Genomic DNA, 17,144 nt, shown 5'->3' with positions numbered 1-17,144 from the left:
AAGATAATAAGAGGAATAGATAGAGTAGATAGCCAGCGCCTCTTTCCCAGGGCACCACTGCTCAATACAAGAGGACATGGCTTTAAGGTAAGGGGTGGGAAGTTCAAGGGGGATATTAGAGGAAGGTTTTTTACTCAGAGAGTGGTTGGTGCATGGAATGCACTGCCTGAGTCAGTGGTGGAGGCAGATACACTAGTGAAATTTAAGAGACTACTAGACAGGTACGTGGAAGAATTTAAGGTGGGGGCTTATATGGGAGGCAGGGTTTGAGGGTTGGCACAACATTGTGGGCCGAAGGGCCTGTACTGTGCTGTACTATTCTATGTTCTGTGTTCTATGAATAAAATCCTAACCTATTCAATCTTTCCTTATAACTTAGATCCTTCCATCTCAGGGTTGTATATGGTGACATATAGGTACTTTGATAATAAATTTACTTTGAACTTACGGCTGAACAGGACACATCAACATAGATTGAATTGACATCTGTTTACAAGCCTTTGTACAAAGGGAAGATCAAAGCAATCAGTTATAAAACAGACCTAGAGCATGAAATCAGATCATTGAAGCGCAGTTCCTCTTTAACCGATCCACTCCCTGCTGAAGAATGTACCAATGTAACTATCTACTTACTTACTGCCCGTTATGCCACTGGCATTTAGGGCAATAATGAAGGTCCTCCATTCTCCCAAACCAGGAGGACTGGTGGACCACTCTTAGTCTGGCCTCTTAACCTGTGACCTGTTTCACATGGGTGACCCTACCACAAAGCGAAAAGCCCCGACCCCAGCCAACACAGCTCTCCAGGTCATCAAGGCACGCAAACCACCAAACCACAACATCACCCAATTATGATTGCCTCACTCTGCTGAGAAACAGGATATTATGGCTCAGAATTGCACTAACGTGCTCACACAAGTCACTGTGAGTAACTCAAGATAAATATTAAGTGGGTGAACAAACTCTGGGCCGTAAGCAGAAACTCCTCAAAGAATGAAACATGGTACACACGAGTTTTTCTGAAGTGCGAATTTCAAAGCTGTGCTCATCCCTGTGCTGAAGGAAAACTTGCAAACTAGACCTTTTACAAGGTTGGTTGCCTGTCCTTGGCAAAGCCTCGCAGCTAGATAACAAAGAATTCGGCCTAGGGCACGGGGCAGCCATCAAAGGTTGCATTTAGTGCAAACTCAAGCACGTCAATACTGCACAAGCTGAAAGCAGCATTTTAGCTGCAGATCTGCTGAAAGATCTTTACAAAATGAGGCAGTGGCCACCACGTCCTGGCTACCCAAGAAAACAATAAAGAAGCTGCAAATGATGTAAGCAGGAGGAAGGGGAAGACGAGGGAGCATGAACCAGTCCTCCCTGAGGGATCAGAAGTGAGAAGAGAGAGCAGTCTCAAGTTCCTGGGTGTCAATCTCTCTGAGGATCGGTCCTAGGCCCAACGTATCAACGCAGTTACAAAGAAGGCACGACAGCAGCTATTTCATTAGGAGATTGGGCATGTCACCACTGACACTTGCAAATTTCTACAGATGTACCATGGAGAGCTTTCTAACTGGTTGCCTCACTATCTGATGTGGTGGAGGGGGTGGTACTGCACAGGATCAAAAAAAGCTACAGGAAGTTGCAAACTCAGCCAGTTCCATTATGGACACTAGCTTACCCAGCAACCAGAACATCGTCAAGAAGCGATTCCTCTAAATCGCAGCATCCATCATTAAGGGCCCCCATCACCCAGGACATATCCTCTTTTGAGAGAGAGAGAGACAGAGAGAGAGAGACAGAGACAGAGAGACAGAGACAGAGAGACAGACAGACAGAGAGACAGAGGGACAGAGAGAGAGACAGAGAGAGACAGAGAGACAGAGACAGAGAGAGAGAGACAGAGAGAGAGACAGAGAGACAGAGACTCCTTACTGTGATTCACACTTTTTATTTTGTATTGCATTGTACTGCTGCCGCAAAACAAACAAATTTCACGACATACGCTGGTGATATTAAATCTGATTCTGAGAATTTCTTTTCACCAACAGCTCTATTCCTGCTTGTTTGCTGACTCGTGATGAAGAGTGTCGAGAGGCTGATCATGAGGCATGTCAACTCCTGCCCAAGGAGTACCCGAATCCTCTGCAACAGGGCAAATTTGAAGACAGAATATCATATTAATGGTAAGACTCTTGGCAGTGTGGAGGATCTGAGAGATCTTTGGGTCCATGTCCATAGGACACTCAAAGCTGCTGAGCAGGGCAGGTTTGCAGTTTTGTAAGAAGGCGTATAGTGTTTTGGCCTTCATCAACTGTGGGATTGAGTTCAAGAGCTGTGAGGTATTATTACGGCTATATAAGACCTTAGTTAGACCCCTCTTGGAGTACTGTGTTCAGTTCTGGTCACCTCACTACAGAAAGGATATGGATACTATAGAGAGAGTACAGGGGAGGTTTACAAGGATGTTGCCTGGATTGGAGAGTGTGCTTTATGCGAATAGATTGAGTAAACTTGACCTTTTCTCCTTTGAGTGATGGAGGAGGAGAGGTGACCTGATAGAGGAATAGAAGATGATGAGAGGCATTGATCATGTGGATAGCCAGAGGCTTTTTCCCAGGGCTGAAATGGCTAATGTGAGGGGGCATAGTTTTAGGGTGCTTGGAAGTAGGTACTGAGGGGCTGTCAGAGGTAAGTTTTTCCACACAGAGTGGTGGGTGTGTGGAATGCACTGGCAGTGACGGTGGTAGAGGTGGATACAATAGGGCTTTTTAAGAGACTCTTAGATTGGTACACAGAGCTTAGGAAAATAGAGGCCTATGCAGTAGAGAAATTCTAGGCAGTTTCTAGGGTCGGTTACATGGTCAGCACAACATTGTGGGCCGAAGGGCCTGTAATGTGCTGTAGGTTTCTATGTTCTGTGAAAGAGGCCTGGTGTGTTTGTGAAACAATGAATTAATCTGTTATTTTGTTTGGGAGTAACTTGCAGAAAAGTATTATGCTTTGATGTTTCTGATAATTTACATATTGCTGTTCAGTGCTTTCTTTGTGAGTTAAATCTTCTTGTTGTGAACAAGTCAGGTCCGTACTGACTTGCAACTACAGCACAGAGCTTCACCCGCTCTGTCAGTAGGAGGGGACATCCAACTCCCATCGATCCAAATTCAGGTAAAAAAGTAAAAAAAAAAGATAATAGAATGCCAGGTGTAGCGGTTACTTGAAAACAAAAGCAAGACCATCAGAGACAGGGTACGGCCGTTGACACTGTGTGGTGTGCCTCTAAAATAACAAATTTCCAAAACTGGAAAAGGTATGTTTGATCCTTTATTACAAAACCAGAAAAGACGAATGATCTTACAGCGATAAAAAATGAACTTCCAGACTCTAAAGGTTTTCTGAAGATGATAACCAAGGTCTTCACTAGCTCTATAAATAGTGTAGAAAGAGCAAAGGTTTGCTATTAAACAAATTTCATCAAAGAAAAGTACCCATCAAACAAAGTAAATAACTTGACAAAACTGATGGAAATCAGAGGAAATATGATCACGCTTTCAGACTTCACTATAAATCAGATCATTGAGATATTACCCCTCTGACTGGGCAGAGAGAAACCACTATTCTGATACTATCTAGAAATGTAGAGCATCACATGATCCCAAACATCTGTAAGACTACAAGACAGAGGAGCAGAATTAGGTCATTCAGTCAATCTAGTCTGCTCCACCATTCAATCGGCTGCTTTATTTTCCACCTCAACCTCATCCTCCCAACTTCTCCCCTTAACATTGTTCTTATTAATCCAGAACCTATCAACCTCTGCTTTAAATATACCCAATGACTTGGCCTCCACAGCCGTCTGTGGCAGTGAATTCCACAGGTCCCGTGCTTTGTTAATATTTATCAGAATCAGGTTTATTTTCACTGGCATGTGATGTGAAAATTGTTAACTTAGCAGCAGCAGTTCAATGCAACACATAATCTAGCAGAGAAAAATAATGATAATAATTTTTGCCTTTTGTCTCAGGGAACCCATTTTAAGATAAGGAATGGAGAAGGGTGACCAGCTTTTGGAGTGGTTATGATTAAAGCAACCCAGCGGCTGTGAATTAATGTTTTGTTGCCACCTGCTGTTTGTACTAGAAAGGAATTTGGAACTTTGAGTCATATTTACTCAACCTACGTCTCTATGACAACGTGACTCATATTAATTGGGTCACTGATTGTTAAATTGGAGCTTGTATATTGCTTTATTAATTTATTGAGATACAAAGTGGAATAGGTCCATCTGGCTCTATGAGCCACACCACCCAGCAATCCCCCGATTTAACCGCAGCCTAATCACAGGACAATTTACATTAACCAATTAACCTACCAACCAGTATGTCTTTGGACTGTGGGAGGAAACCAGAGCACCCAGAGGAAACCCACACGGCCACGGGGAGAACGTACAAATGCCTTACAAGCAGCGGGAGGAATTAAACTTGGGTCAGCTGTACCATAAAGCGCTGTGCTAACCACTACGCTATCGTGACGCCCGCTGCGAAATCTCGCAGAGGTACGCCTACCCTGAAGAAGTTTAAATCTTTGACGGTAGCTCAGTGAGACCCTCTCTCACTGCTCCGCCTCCATGATCTCCGCTACTCTCCAACTCTTTGACCCCGTGCTCACACAACCAGCCCATGACCTTTCCCACTCACCCGGCTTCACGTGTCGCCTTTAGCTTGTCCTCCTTCCCCTACCCTCCATCTTTTTATTCTGATGTCTTCCCACTTCCTTCCCAGACCTGAAGAAGGGCCTCAGCCTGAAGTGTCGACTCTTTATTCACATCTATAGAAGCTGCCTGACCTGCCGAGTTCCTCCAGCACTTTGTGTGTGTGGCAGCTTGTAACTTGTTCATAACTCACCAGAAGCTCGATGTTTGAAAATTAAGTTACACGAATAAAAAAATCTCTTGCAACACACATCAAAGTTGCTGGTGAACGCAGCAGGCCAGGCAGCATCTCTATAGGAACAGGTGCAGTCGACGTTTCAGGCTGAGACGAAGGGTAGAGGGTTTAGTAGGCTGGTGTCAAGCCAGGCTCTGGGTATTGAGGAGTCTGATGGCTTGGGGGAAGAAACTGTTACATAGTCCGGTTGTGAGAACCTGAATGCTTCGGTGCCTTTTGCCAGATGGCAGGAGGGAGAAGAGTTTATATCAGGGGTGTGTGGGGTCTCCACCTATCCAAAAATAAAGCTGGTGGTTTGAGAACATAAAGACCCAGAGTGAAGAGAATCTTAGAATTACTTTAAACAAATTGTGAACAAAAATCCCAGTAACTGTGGGCAGCGACCCAGCAATTCGAGAATGGCCCTGACCACAGGTAGACATGAGGGACCCGAGATGACTTGGGGTCCCGGTCTTGGAGTCACAAATCACCTGCAGAGGTAGACATTTCCACAAAGTCTAATCCCGCTGTTTGCACAGTGATCTTCCTAACTAACGTGAAGGATTTTTCCAGAGGCATGATCGACAGAACTTCTCCAAAATGGAGGTATTGTTAGTAAAACAGCAAAGGTTTTGCATCCATGGAGCAGTATAATGCTGCAGACTATATTATTTGTTCTGGAGAAGGGTTTTGGCCCGAAATGCCGACTGTTTACTCTTTTCCATAGATGCTGCCTGATCTGCTGAGTTCCTCCAGTATTTTGTCTGTGTTGTATTACTTATCTGTTTCTTGTGCCCATCTATAGATCATAAAACATATTAAAGCAGGTTTCCCAAAGGAACAAGCCCTTACACTAAATGACTGCATTCTAACTGGCTGCTTCACCATCTGGTATGGTGGTGGGGGAAGGGGGGGAGCTTTGCACAGGGATCAATAGAAGCTGCAGAAAGTTGTGAACTCAGTCAGCTTCATCATGGGCACAAGCCTCCTCAGCATCGAGGATATCTTCATTATGGACCCCATTGCCCAGGACTTAACACCTTCTCAGTGCCACCATCAGGGAGGAGGTACGGGAGCCTGAAGGCACACACTCAATGCTTCAGGAACAGCTTCTTCCCCTCTGCCATCAGATTTCTGAATGGACATTGAACCCATGAACACTACCTCACTACTTTTTTTCCCCCTCTCTTTACGCTAATTATTTAACTTTTTTATTATATATATTTCTTTCTGTAATTAAGTTATTATGTACTGCTGCTGCATACCAGCAAATTTCAGAACATACGCTGGTTTAATAAACACAAGAGATTCTGCAGATGCTGGAAATCCAGAGCAACACACACAAAATGCTGGAGGAACTCAGCAGGCCAGGCAGCATCTATGGAGAAAAATAAACAGTTGAAGACGGTTCTCAGGGTTTTGAAAACGGATATATTAAACCCGATTCTGATAATCAATGTTAGCACTTTGAAAAAGATGGTTACTGTAGTACATCTTCAAACATGGACACGCTGTTCTTCTGGTGCCCACAAAGATCTTTACTCTGTGATTCCCAATTGAAGAGAGTCACTTGATGCTCCAACTTTGCAGCAATGTAACATCAGTCTTCCAGCTTCACGTCTCAAAAGCATTTGACTCACAACACAAACCATCATCACTTTTGGACATACATTGCCCATCCATGCATTTGTGACGGCAATACAGCTACCAAGGTAACAGAGATACTGGACTGACTCAGAATTAATTTCCAGGGCAGTAATTTGTGGTGAATTACTTCAAAGTCCCAAGGCAGTAGGAACACCTTAAAATGCTTGTGATGACTTCACAGCAAATGATTTTGAGAAAACCCTACCTTTTGCATAGAGAACCTTCAAGAGAAGGAGCGTGCAATCCTCAACACATCAGCCCATCCTCCTCAACCCCACCAGAGTCCTGAACGGTCTCAGCCCAAAACATTCAACTCAAAGGATTCAAAGTACATTTATTATCAAAGTATGTATGCAGGATACAACCCTGAGATCGGTCTTCAACTGTTTATTTCTTTCTCACCTCACCTGCCGAGTTCCTCCAGCATTTTGTGTGCGCGCTCTGGATTTCCAGCATCTGCAGAATCTCTTGTGTTTAAGGCTTACTTAATAAATGATTCATGTGAGATGGAAGTGGTGGTCAATAAATCAAGATGCAACTTGGAAAACAGTGTAGTTGTAATCCATTCCTCACAACGGTAATCGCCATTTCCTCAGCACTCATAAATATGGCGCAATTCACTCAAATTTCAAAGTAAAGATGTCTTGAAGGTTAATTAATTGTCACAGTGCAGAATTGGCCCTTCCAGTCCTTTGAGCTGCGCTAGCCAGCAATCCCCCAGTTTAATCACGGAACAATTTACAATGACCAATTAACCTACCAACCGGTACATCTTTGGCCTGTGGGAGGAAATCGGAGCACCCGGAGAAAACCGACGCAGTCATGGGGAGAAAGTACAAACGCCTTACAGACAGTGGCGGGTATTAAACTTGGGTCAGTGGCACTGAAAAGCGTTGTGCTAACCACAACGCTACTTTGGCTCTTGGTAGGGTCCGCCAGTCCTCCAGGTTCAGGGGTTCATCTCAGGGCTAACAACCCTGACTGGTCAGAAAAAAATCGTTACGGAAACAGCAATGAGGAATTCTTCTACATCTGAGCATGACGGTATTTCTGAGTCTCCATCCAAGATATGAAAGCTGACAGTAGTGAAAACCAAGTGGAAGCTACTGGCATGATGAAGGAAGCTCTAAACACCATGACGAGAGATTGAGAACTTTCGTTCTCAGTGGGCAGTAAATAAGTATGTATATAAAAATGTTGTATAAGCCCACAGCATTTCTAGGACAGTCTCCTCATTCAATCCCTGATAGAAATGCGTGGGAAAAGCAAATTGCACTTGGCATTCACCTTGTCCACAAGTTGCCCTTCATTTTGGGATGGAAAACCCAAAACGGTTGAATGGGGAAAATCTTTACTCAAGGCCTATTAATGAAAATTTTATATAATTTGTCACCCCATCAGATACTAAAAGATGTGAATTTACCACACAAAATGCTTTTGAAAATGTTTACCATTTACCTTACTGAAATTTCTACTTAAAAAGGGTAAAACTTAAGAACTATACATTCCTCTTTTTCACTGTTTTTCTAGCTTGCAGGGATTCTCATCTTGCACTATACTGCTGCTGCAAAACAACAAATTCCACGACATATATCCGTGGGTGTCAGTACCTCTGAGGAACTAACCTGGACCCAACACATTGATGCAGCTACAAGGAAGGCACAACAGTGGCTATATTTCATTAGGAGTTTGAGAAGATTTGGTATGTCACCAAGACCACTGAAAAATTTCTACAGATGTACCGTGGACAGCATTCTAACTGGCTACGTCACTGTCTGGCATGGGGGGAGGGGGGCTACTGAAGAGGATAGAAGTCAGCTGCAGAGTGTTGTAAACTTAGGCAACTCCATCACAGGCACTAGAATCTGTAGCATCCAGGCCATCTTCAAGGAGCGGTGTCTCCGAAAGGCGGCGTCCATCATCAAGGATCTCCATCACAAAGATCATGCCTTGTTCTCATTGTTACCATCAGGAAGGAGGTACAGAAGCCTGAAGCCACACACTCAATGATTCAGGAACAGCTTCTTCCCCTCTGCCATCCAATTCCTGAATGGACATTGAACCCATGAACACAACCTCACTCCTTTTCTAATTTTGCACTACTTATTTAACTATTTAATATATATTTAAAGGCATCCATTAGTCTTGCGAGACCATGGATCTGCGCCTGGAAAGTCTTCACTCTCCAGGGCGCAGGCCTGGACAAGGTTGTATGGAAGACCGGCAGTTGCCCATGCTGCAAGTCTCCCCTCTCCACGACACCAATGTTGTCCAAGGGAAGGGCATTAGGGCCCATACAGCTTGGCACCAGTATCATTGCAGAGCAATGTGTGATTAAGTGCCTTGCTCAAGGACACAACACGTTCCCTCGGCTGGGGTTTGAACTCACGACCTTCAGGTCGCTAGTCCAATGCCTTAACCACTTGGCCACGTGCCCACTTATTTAATATATATACTTACTATAATTCAGATTTTTCTCTATTATTATGTACTGCATTGTACTGCTGCCTCAAAGTCAACAAATTTCACAATATATGCCCGTGATATTAAACCTGATTCTAATTTTGATTTAAGAATAATACAGGACTTATTAACTGGATGTACTGGTGTCAGTTCAAACTCCCACATTAATTGTTGTACTTGGCACCTCACAAAATGTCCGAATCCACACTTGTCACTTTTCCCCAGCATAGTGACTCCACTTGGCTGAAGACTGATTTGTGAGTGCGATCAGAACAGAGCAGGGAACAAAAGAAGCTGAAGAACGGAATAGGGAAAAGGGTTAAAGAAAACATGGCTCTGGTATATTATGTACACAGCTGAGCCGTGGAAACAGAAGGACATTATTTGAAATCTTCGTCTTCACTGAAACTCTGGAGGAAAAACTAATATCCCATCAATCTGGTGGGCAAAATTTGATATTTATAACACTTTTAACAGAACAATTTAAGATATTTTAGGCATTATTTTAAATTTAGCCAATATTCATTTCACCTTACACAAAATCAGGTGTGGAACAAGAGATATTTTGTCAGATTGCACATCATTAAAAGCTTTGTATAATCGAATGTTAAAATAGTTTTAGTAAATATGCATCCAAATAAATAAGATAAATCTTACTCACTTTAGGTCACTGCAATCATTTGTAAGAAAAATTGAAAAATACAATTAACATCTCCTCAGGCGTCTGCTCCAGATTAATGGATTTAGCTGATGGTCCATTTACTGGTGAATTTCAATTATTAATGAAGACAGTATTTGTTTCATTGATCTATCTGTGTGAAGTCTAATTGACACTTAGCAATGTTTCATGATAATAATTACATTCTGTCAATTCTAGTATAAAGCAAAGACTTGTGGGTGTCACATTTCTGTATCGACACAGTCATTGGCATGGTGATCTGGTGAGTCATCAGCATCTGTTAGAGGCGGAGAAAAAATCCCAATTGTTTTGCATCATTGAGGATGTTATATTATGGGCATACACAAAAGGGGCACGTTTCCTTTTCTTCATAAATTTTTTAATGCATTGATCTTCAAGTTTTTGCAATGCACGCTCTTTGAGAAACTACCCCCACAATCTATTGGAGGAGTCACGAGCTGCTTCTGCCAGAAATCATCCATGTTACGACAAATGTGATATTTATGTATTTATCAGAATGCAAATCCTTCCATTCAAATCACACAGCACAATGGAGATAATTAGTTTTATTTTCCATTGTAAACACTGTAAGAGCTGTAAACTCAGCTCCATCACGGACACGAGCCTCCTTAGTATCCAAGACATCTTCAAGGAGCAATGCCTCAAAAAGGCAGCGTCCATCATTAAGGACCCCCACCACCCAGGATATACCCTCTTCTCATTGTTATCATCAGGAATGAGGTACAGAAGCCTGAAGGCACATACTCAGCCATTTGGGAACGGCTTCTTCCCTTCTGCCATCTGACTTCTGAATGGACAGTGAACACATGAACACTACATACATAATTCACAGTTTTCTTTATCATGTATTGCACTGTACTGCTGCAAAAACAAAAAAATTTCATGACATATACTGGTGATATTAAATCTGATTCTGATTCATTGAATGTATTAATTGGTAAAGTTGTCCACTTACAGTATATTAACAAAATGAAAAACTGAATTTATCACAAAAATAAGCATTTTAACATGCATTTAATCTCTCCTGTGCACAATCTAATATAAAATTATTGAAAACAACATACAGAAAATGCAATGAATTATTTACTGCATGGTATACTGGTCTGTCTCTTAGTAAATTCATTACATTTTGATACAAAAATCTTTGAAATTATGCCTAATGGGGCCGGCTGGTGGCACAATGACATCAGCGCCAGACTCTGGAGCGGAGGTTCCCGGGTTCGAACCCAGTCGGAGCCGCTCCCGAGTACGCTTTCCATCCGTGCCGGGTTGAGTGCCGAGATCGCAACTCGACCTCATAAAATGAAAGGGGAAAAATATTGCGAAATGTCTGTGTGAGGAGTGGTGTCCCACACAGTCTCTCTCTCTACTGTTCCGCGCCTTGTAAAGGCATGAGAAATACATTGTCCCACCAACATCACACACGCACAGACGCACACGCAAAAAAAAAAATTATGCCTAATGGTGCCAATTGAGTTAGTTGAAAGAGTCTTTTCACACCAGCTCTGGGGGATCTGGGTGAACGCAGCACCTATGAGAACGAAACAAAAGTGTAGAAACTCAAATATTAATCATTTGGGGTGTAATTCATTAGACTTTAGAAGTTCCCAGTCCTTCTGACCATTTCAGTGTACATTTATCTGATACAACCACCATAAAGAAATGGAAATTTGATGCTGATGTGTATATCCACTGCCCTCACAGTGGGGATATACAAAGCAATGCAATGAGTTAAACACCTTCTCAAAAGTCACCCAACGTAGAAGCTTCCTTTAGGGTTTTTAATGAGATCTTACTCGTGAAACTGCTGAAAGTTATTTAAAATATGTAGTAAATTCAATGTAGAGTCACTATGTGCCTGCCTACTCTAATACTGTCAATTATTCTTGCAAGCAGCACTTAACCAGGATAATGGACACACGCAACACTTCATAACTAGGCCGCATAAACAAGAATAAGCTCATGGCACAATGATATAATTATAACAATAAACATTAATACTTCCTTCAAGATACATTGACTAAATGTCTACCGATACTGAGTTGGACAATCAATATCAGGGGTGCGTAAAAAGAACTGCCTTTTACTCAGGGTGGCGATTGAGATTTTAAAGGCAGAACTTTACGGCAGTTTCTCTGAGTTGAGGAGCAACCAAAAACAAGAGGGATTCATGAAAAGGGGCCGATATAAATAACTCAAGATATAAAGGCAGGTGGAAGGGCAGGTAGTTTTGTGGAAGTACAGAGACTACAGGAGGATTTAGACAGATTACGGAGAATGGGCAAAGAAATGGCAGATGGAAAACAGTGTCGGGAAGTGTATGGTCATGCACTTTGGTAGAAGAAATGAAAGGGTTGACTATTTTCTAAATGGAGAGAAAATATAAAAAAGCTGAGGTGCAAAGGGATTTGTGCAGGATTCCCTCAAGGTTAATTTGCTGGTTGAGTCTGTGGTGAGGAAGGGAAATACGATGTTAGATTCCTTTCAAAAGGACTAGAATAGAAAAGCAAGGATGCAATGTTGAGACTTTATAAAGCACTGGTGAGGCCTCACTTGGAGTATCATGAACAGTTTTGGGCCCCTTAACTTAGAAAGGATGTGCTGAAACTGGAGAGGGTTCAAAGGAGGTTCATGAAAATAATTCCAGGATTGAATGGCTTGTCATGTGAAGAGCGTTTGATGGCTCCGGGCCTGTATTCACTGGAATTCAGAAGAATGAGGGGTGACCTCATTGAATCCTATCAAATGGTGAAAGACCTTGATAGAGTGGATATGGAGAGAATGTTTTCCATGGTGGGAGAGTCTAATACCAGAGGACACAGCCTCAGAATAGATGGGTGTCCTTTTAGAACGGAGATGGGGAGGAATTTCTTTCACCAGAGAGTGGTGAGTCTGTGGAATTTTTTGACACAGGTGGCTGTGGAGGCCAAATCTTTATGTATAGTTAAGGCAGAGGTTGATAGTTCTTGATTGGTCAGGGCATGAAGGAATACGGGGAGAAGGCAGGAGATTAGGGGCTGAGGGGGAAAATGGATCAGACATGATGAGATGGAGGACCAGACAATGGGCCAAATGGCCTAACTCTGCTCCTACACCTCGTGGTCTTGTAATCTTATTCACAAAACTTGAACTCACAGAAACTGCTGTTTCAGGTGGATGGAGATGGATGTCTTTCCACCATGTACTTCAAGTTGAAATCTAAATTAACCCGAATTACAGGAAATGATGTATAATTGGGGTAGTGCAGGTATAATTTGTCCATCAGTGCTGATCACCCCATCCTTGACCAAACTGTGCCAGCGTGAACGTGATCTGTGATGAGTCAACATGATGCTTTCAGATCAGGTCATGCATAGCACGTACCTCTGCCGCACTGCTCAGGTGTGTTTCTGGGGTACAGGGGCTAGCGACCCCTTGTGTCTGTTATCACTGAGCAGCAGTGAACCATCTGATTGGCCTGTCAGAGTTCTCTTTGGGAACTAGCTGATTTGATCAGCATTTCTGATCTGGCTATTGTTCACGATTGCACTTAAATAATTTTTTTTAATGTAAAAAACAGCTTATGTACAGGAAGTGATGTTCAAGCAAAATGACCTGTGTCTCCAGAAGCCAGAAGAGTATACCTTTACCATAATGTACAGAATAATAGATTTTCTTTCTTGTTCCCTGTATAACAATGCTGATTACTCAGTACATCACCATAACAATGACACCATTGCCAAAATCCATTTGGCTGACACTGAATAACTTAAGTAATTAAAACTAAGATGCACGTATCTAAAACTAGAGGGCACCAATGTATCAAAACTAGAGAGAATGGGCTTTGGGCAGGGGTTCCCAACCTTTTTTATGCCATGGACCCCTGCCATGAGACACAAGGTTGGGAACCCCTGGCTTATGGGGCTTGGAGGGAATCTGAATAAACACTTTTCATCCAGAGGGTGCTTGACCTCTGAAACACACTGTTTGAGTGGGTGACTGAGAAAGGAATCCGGGCCGGCTGGTGGCGCAATGACATCGGCGCTGGACCCGGGAGCGGAGGTTCCCAGGTTCAAAACCAGTCGGGTCCGACCCCGAGTACGCTTTCCATCCGTGCCCGGGTTGAGTGTCGAGATCGCAACTCAACCTCGTAAAGTAAAGGGAAAATGCTGCGAAAATGTCTGTGTGGGGAGTGGCGCGACACACAGTCTCTCTCTCATTCCGTGAAAAGCCATGAAAAAGACATCATCACGGACACACGCACAGATGCAGATGCACAGACGCGCACGCACGCAGGCACACGCCAAAAAAAAAGTAAGGAATCCACGACACTTCAGTAACAGTGTGACATCGACTTGGGTCACCAAGCCTTATAGCCAAGTACTATACTGGCAAACAGATCGGGTAGAGATGGGTACTTGATTGTTAGTATGTACATGATGGGCTGAAGGGTCTCCTTCCGCAATGTAAGAATCTAAGACTCAAGCACATTAATCTAGTCGGCTGCTCTTATTTTACCTACATGTTGAAAATCTGTACTTGAGGAAAGCAGATGATACAATCCAAAGGTATTTTGGGATTCATGAAATCATACTACTGCCGTCAGGTTTGAAAGGCCGTCACAAGTTCCTTAAGTGAAACTCAGGAAAAAAAATAGCTGTGGATTTTGGAAATGTGAAATAAAAATAGAACATACAGGAAATATTCAGGCCGGGCAACACCAGGACCTGAAACATAAACTATTTCACTTTCCACAGTTGTGGCCTGAGTTGCTAAGTTTTTCTAGAATTTTTTGTTTTAATAAGACAAGATCAGAGATGAGTTTATGAAATTTGGAGATAGATTTAATTCCATTTTACCCCTTGCTTTTCTCATGTAATCACAATATTCAAAGTTCAAAGTACATTTATTATCAAAGTATGTGTACATTATACAACCTTGACATTTGTGTCCTTACAGGGAGCCTCAGAACAAAGAAACCCCAAAAGAACTCATAAGAAAAAAGACCATCAAACACCCAGTGCTAACAATAAAAGTTCGCAAACAGCATTCAGAATGGAATATCGACTCGGCATTCAGATACAATCACAAGGAGAGAGCACCAGTGCCTTTGGTTTCTTAGGAGGTTAAGGAGGATTGACTTGTCACCGAACACTCTGACAGATCATTACAGATGCACTGTTGATATCCTGTCTGGTCACATCATGGTCCTGTGCGGCTTTGAACAGGAACACAAATTGTGTGACATCCATCAAAAACCACTGCTATCTATCCCACACCATCTCCTCATAGCTACCAGTGGGCAGGAGGTTTTATTTCAGAAGACCCGTCCTGGCCCAGCACTTAAGTGCAGTTATGAAGAAAGCACGGCAGTGCCTTTACTTCCTTAGGAGTCTCTGGAGATTCGGCATGATATGTAAAACTTTGACAAACTTCTATAGATGTGTAGTGGAGACTGTACTGACTGTCTATATCACAGCCTGGTACAGAAACACCAATGCCTTTGAATGGAAAATCCTACAAAATGTACTGGGCCAAATCCACTACATCACGTGTAAAGCCCTCCCAGCCACTGAGCACATTGACATAAAACATTGTCGTAGAAAAGCAGCATCCATCATCAGAGACCCTCAGCACCCAGGCCATGCTCTTTTCTCACTGCTGCCATCAGGTAGAAGGTGCAAGAGCCTCAGGACTCGCACCACCAGGTTCAAGAACAGTTACTACCCCTCAACCATCAGGCTCTTGAACAAAAGGGGATAACCACACTCACTTGCCCCATCATTGAAATGCTCACACAGCCAATGAACTCACTTTAAGGACTCTTCATCTCATGTTCTCGTTATTTATTTGTACTTGTACAGTTTGTTGACTTCTGCACTGTGGTTCATCTTTCATTGCTTGTGTTATAGTTACTGTTCCGTAGGTTTACTGAGTGTGCCTGAAGGAAGATAAGTCTCAGGATCTTTATGGTGACGTACATTTACTTTGACTTTTGTCTAGTGGAGAATGAGTAAGCCATGGAGAACGATTTTTTTTGTTGATTGCTAATTTGAACAGCATTTGACCCCTCATTATGCTAAGCAAATCACTAATTTCGATTATATATCGAATTAGACCGCTTAGTCACATGATTTGAACGCTAAGATCGCTATATTGTGAATTTAGTTTAATTAGTCTTTTTAATAAATTGATACAAGATCATTTGTCTTTGCTGGTTTCATAACAAAGGTTCAAACCGTACCTTTTTCCAATTTGGAAACTTGTTACTTGGAAGCGTGTCATACAGTGTTGAGCACCCTCGCTTAGTCTCTCGGCAGTTTTGGTTGGTTTTCAAGTAACCGCCACAGGCTTAGTTTGGGTTGTGGAGGGCTTCCTGTCGGAGATGAAGAAAAACTAAGATTGAGGTACACATCCTTATACTAAACCTAACTTGCACACAACATTTCCATTTCCAAGCCCTTTCTTTTAGCTATGCATGGGACACACGGACACCCCAGTTCGAATGAACTGAGGCTCAAAAGTTTGGCTGAAGAATTGTTGCAAACTTTATCACATTTCAGTCTAAATATAAATAGGACATCTTTTTATATATCCAAGTTACCTCAACTAATGTAATCAATTCCTGTAAAGGATATGGGGAAAAGTAAATGGAGACCGGATGTAATATGCACTACATGATAAGTTGCAGATGGTCAGGTCATATATCACCAGCTCAGATGAGATCTGTTGTGTTTTTAATATTTCAGTTCATTCGTTACGTGCTGTGTCGTATGACATGGGCGATTGAGATCTTTCCATGACCGTGATTGTTCTTGGCAAAATTTTCCAACAGAAGTGGTTTGCCATTGCCTTCTTCTGGGCAGTGTCTTTACAAGACGGGTGACCCCAGCCATTATCAATGCTCTTCTGGCGTCAGCAGTCGCATAACCAGGACTTGTGATGTGCATCAGTTGCTCATACGACCGTCCACCACCTGCTCTCATGGCTTCATGTGGCCCTGATCAAGGGCTAAACAGGTGCTATACCTTGCCCAAGGGTGACCTGCAGGCTAGTGGAGGGAAGGAACGTCTTACACTTCCTTTGGTGGAAACGCATCTCCACCCCACCACCCAAATTTCAGTACTTTGAGTAAAACTGTGAATAAACTGTTAAGCATTTTTTTGTTGAAATAATTCATTGCAGGTTATAGGTAATAGCACGTGAATGCTCACTTAACATAAAAAGTGAACATACACCAGTTATCTCCTGGCTTTCTTGTTTTCCTTCCAATTGATTTTTATGCTTCGGAGTTACAAAACACAAGACCGTTGTATCAAAAGCAAACCTTAAGCATTACTTAATCTATCCTTACAGCCCAACATTAACAGAGATGGCCTCATAAGACTCCCAGCCATCCCCGGCTTTGTAAGATCAGGGACGTGTAATATTAAACACGAGAGAAA

At 42.6% G+C, this 17,144-nt stretch overlaps 1 protein-coding gene and 1 long non-coding RNA gene across 3 annotated transcripts in view; one reads left to right on the top strand and one right to left on the bottom strand.

Moving 5' to 3' along the window:
• The window catches only part of rnf19b (ring finger protein 19B), a 158,106-nt gene that overhangs the window by 121,537 nt on the left and 19,425 nt on the right, over nucleotides 1-17,144 (bottom strand). Inside the window, exon 1 of one of the 2 annotated variants that reach the window (XM_063034032.1) lies at nucleotides 15,944-16,075. The exons of the other annotated variant lie outside the window; for it this stretch is intronic. The gene's annotated coding sequence lies outside the window, so the exon portion shown is untranslated. Of the gene's footprint in view, nucleotides 1-15,943; nucleotides 16,076-17,144 lie in introns of those variants that run through there. 2 annotated transcript variants of the gene reach the window in all.
• Nucleotides 1,158-15,889, top strand: LOC134338294 (uncharacterized). Its single transcript, XR_010016196.1, has 3 exons — nucleotides 1,158-1,319; nucleotides 2,037-2,171; nucleotides 14,659-15,889. It is a non-coding gene; the product is annotated as an uncharacterized LOC134338294 (long non-coding RNA).

The sequence above is a fragment of the Mobula hypostoma genome, chromosome 26 (assembly GCF_963921235.1).
Source record: "Mobula hypostoma chromosome 26, sMobHyp1.1, whole genome shotgun sequence".
Taxonomy (NCBI): Eukaryota; Metazoa; Chordata; class Chondrichthyes; order Myliobatiformes; family Myliobatidae; genus Mobula; species Mobula hypostoma.
Note: the sequence above shows the minus strand (reverse complement) of the source record. Positions and strands in the feature narration are given on the sequence as shown.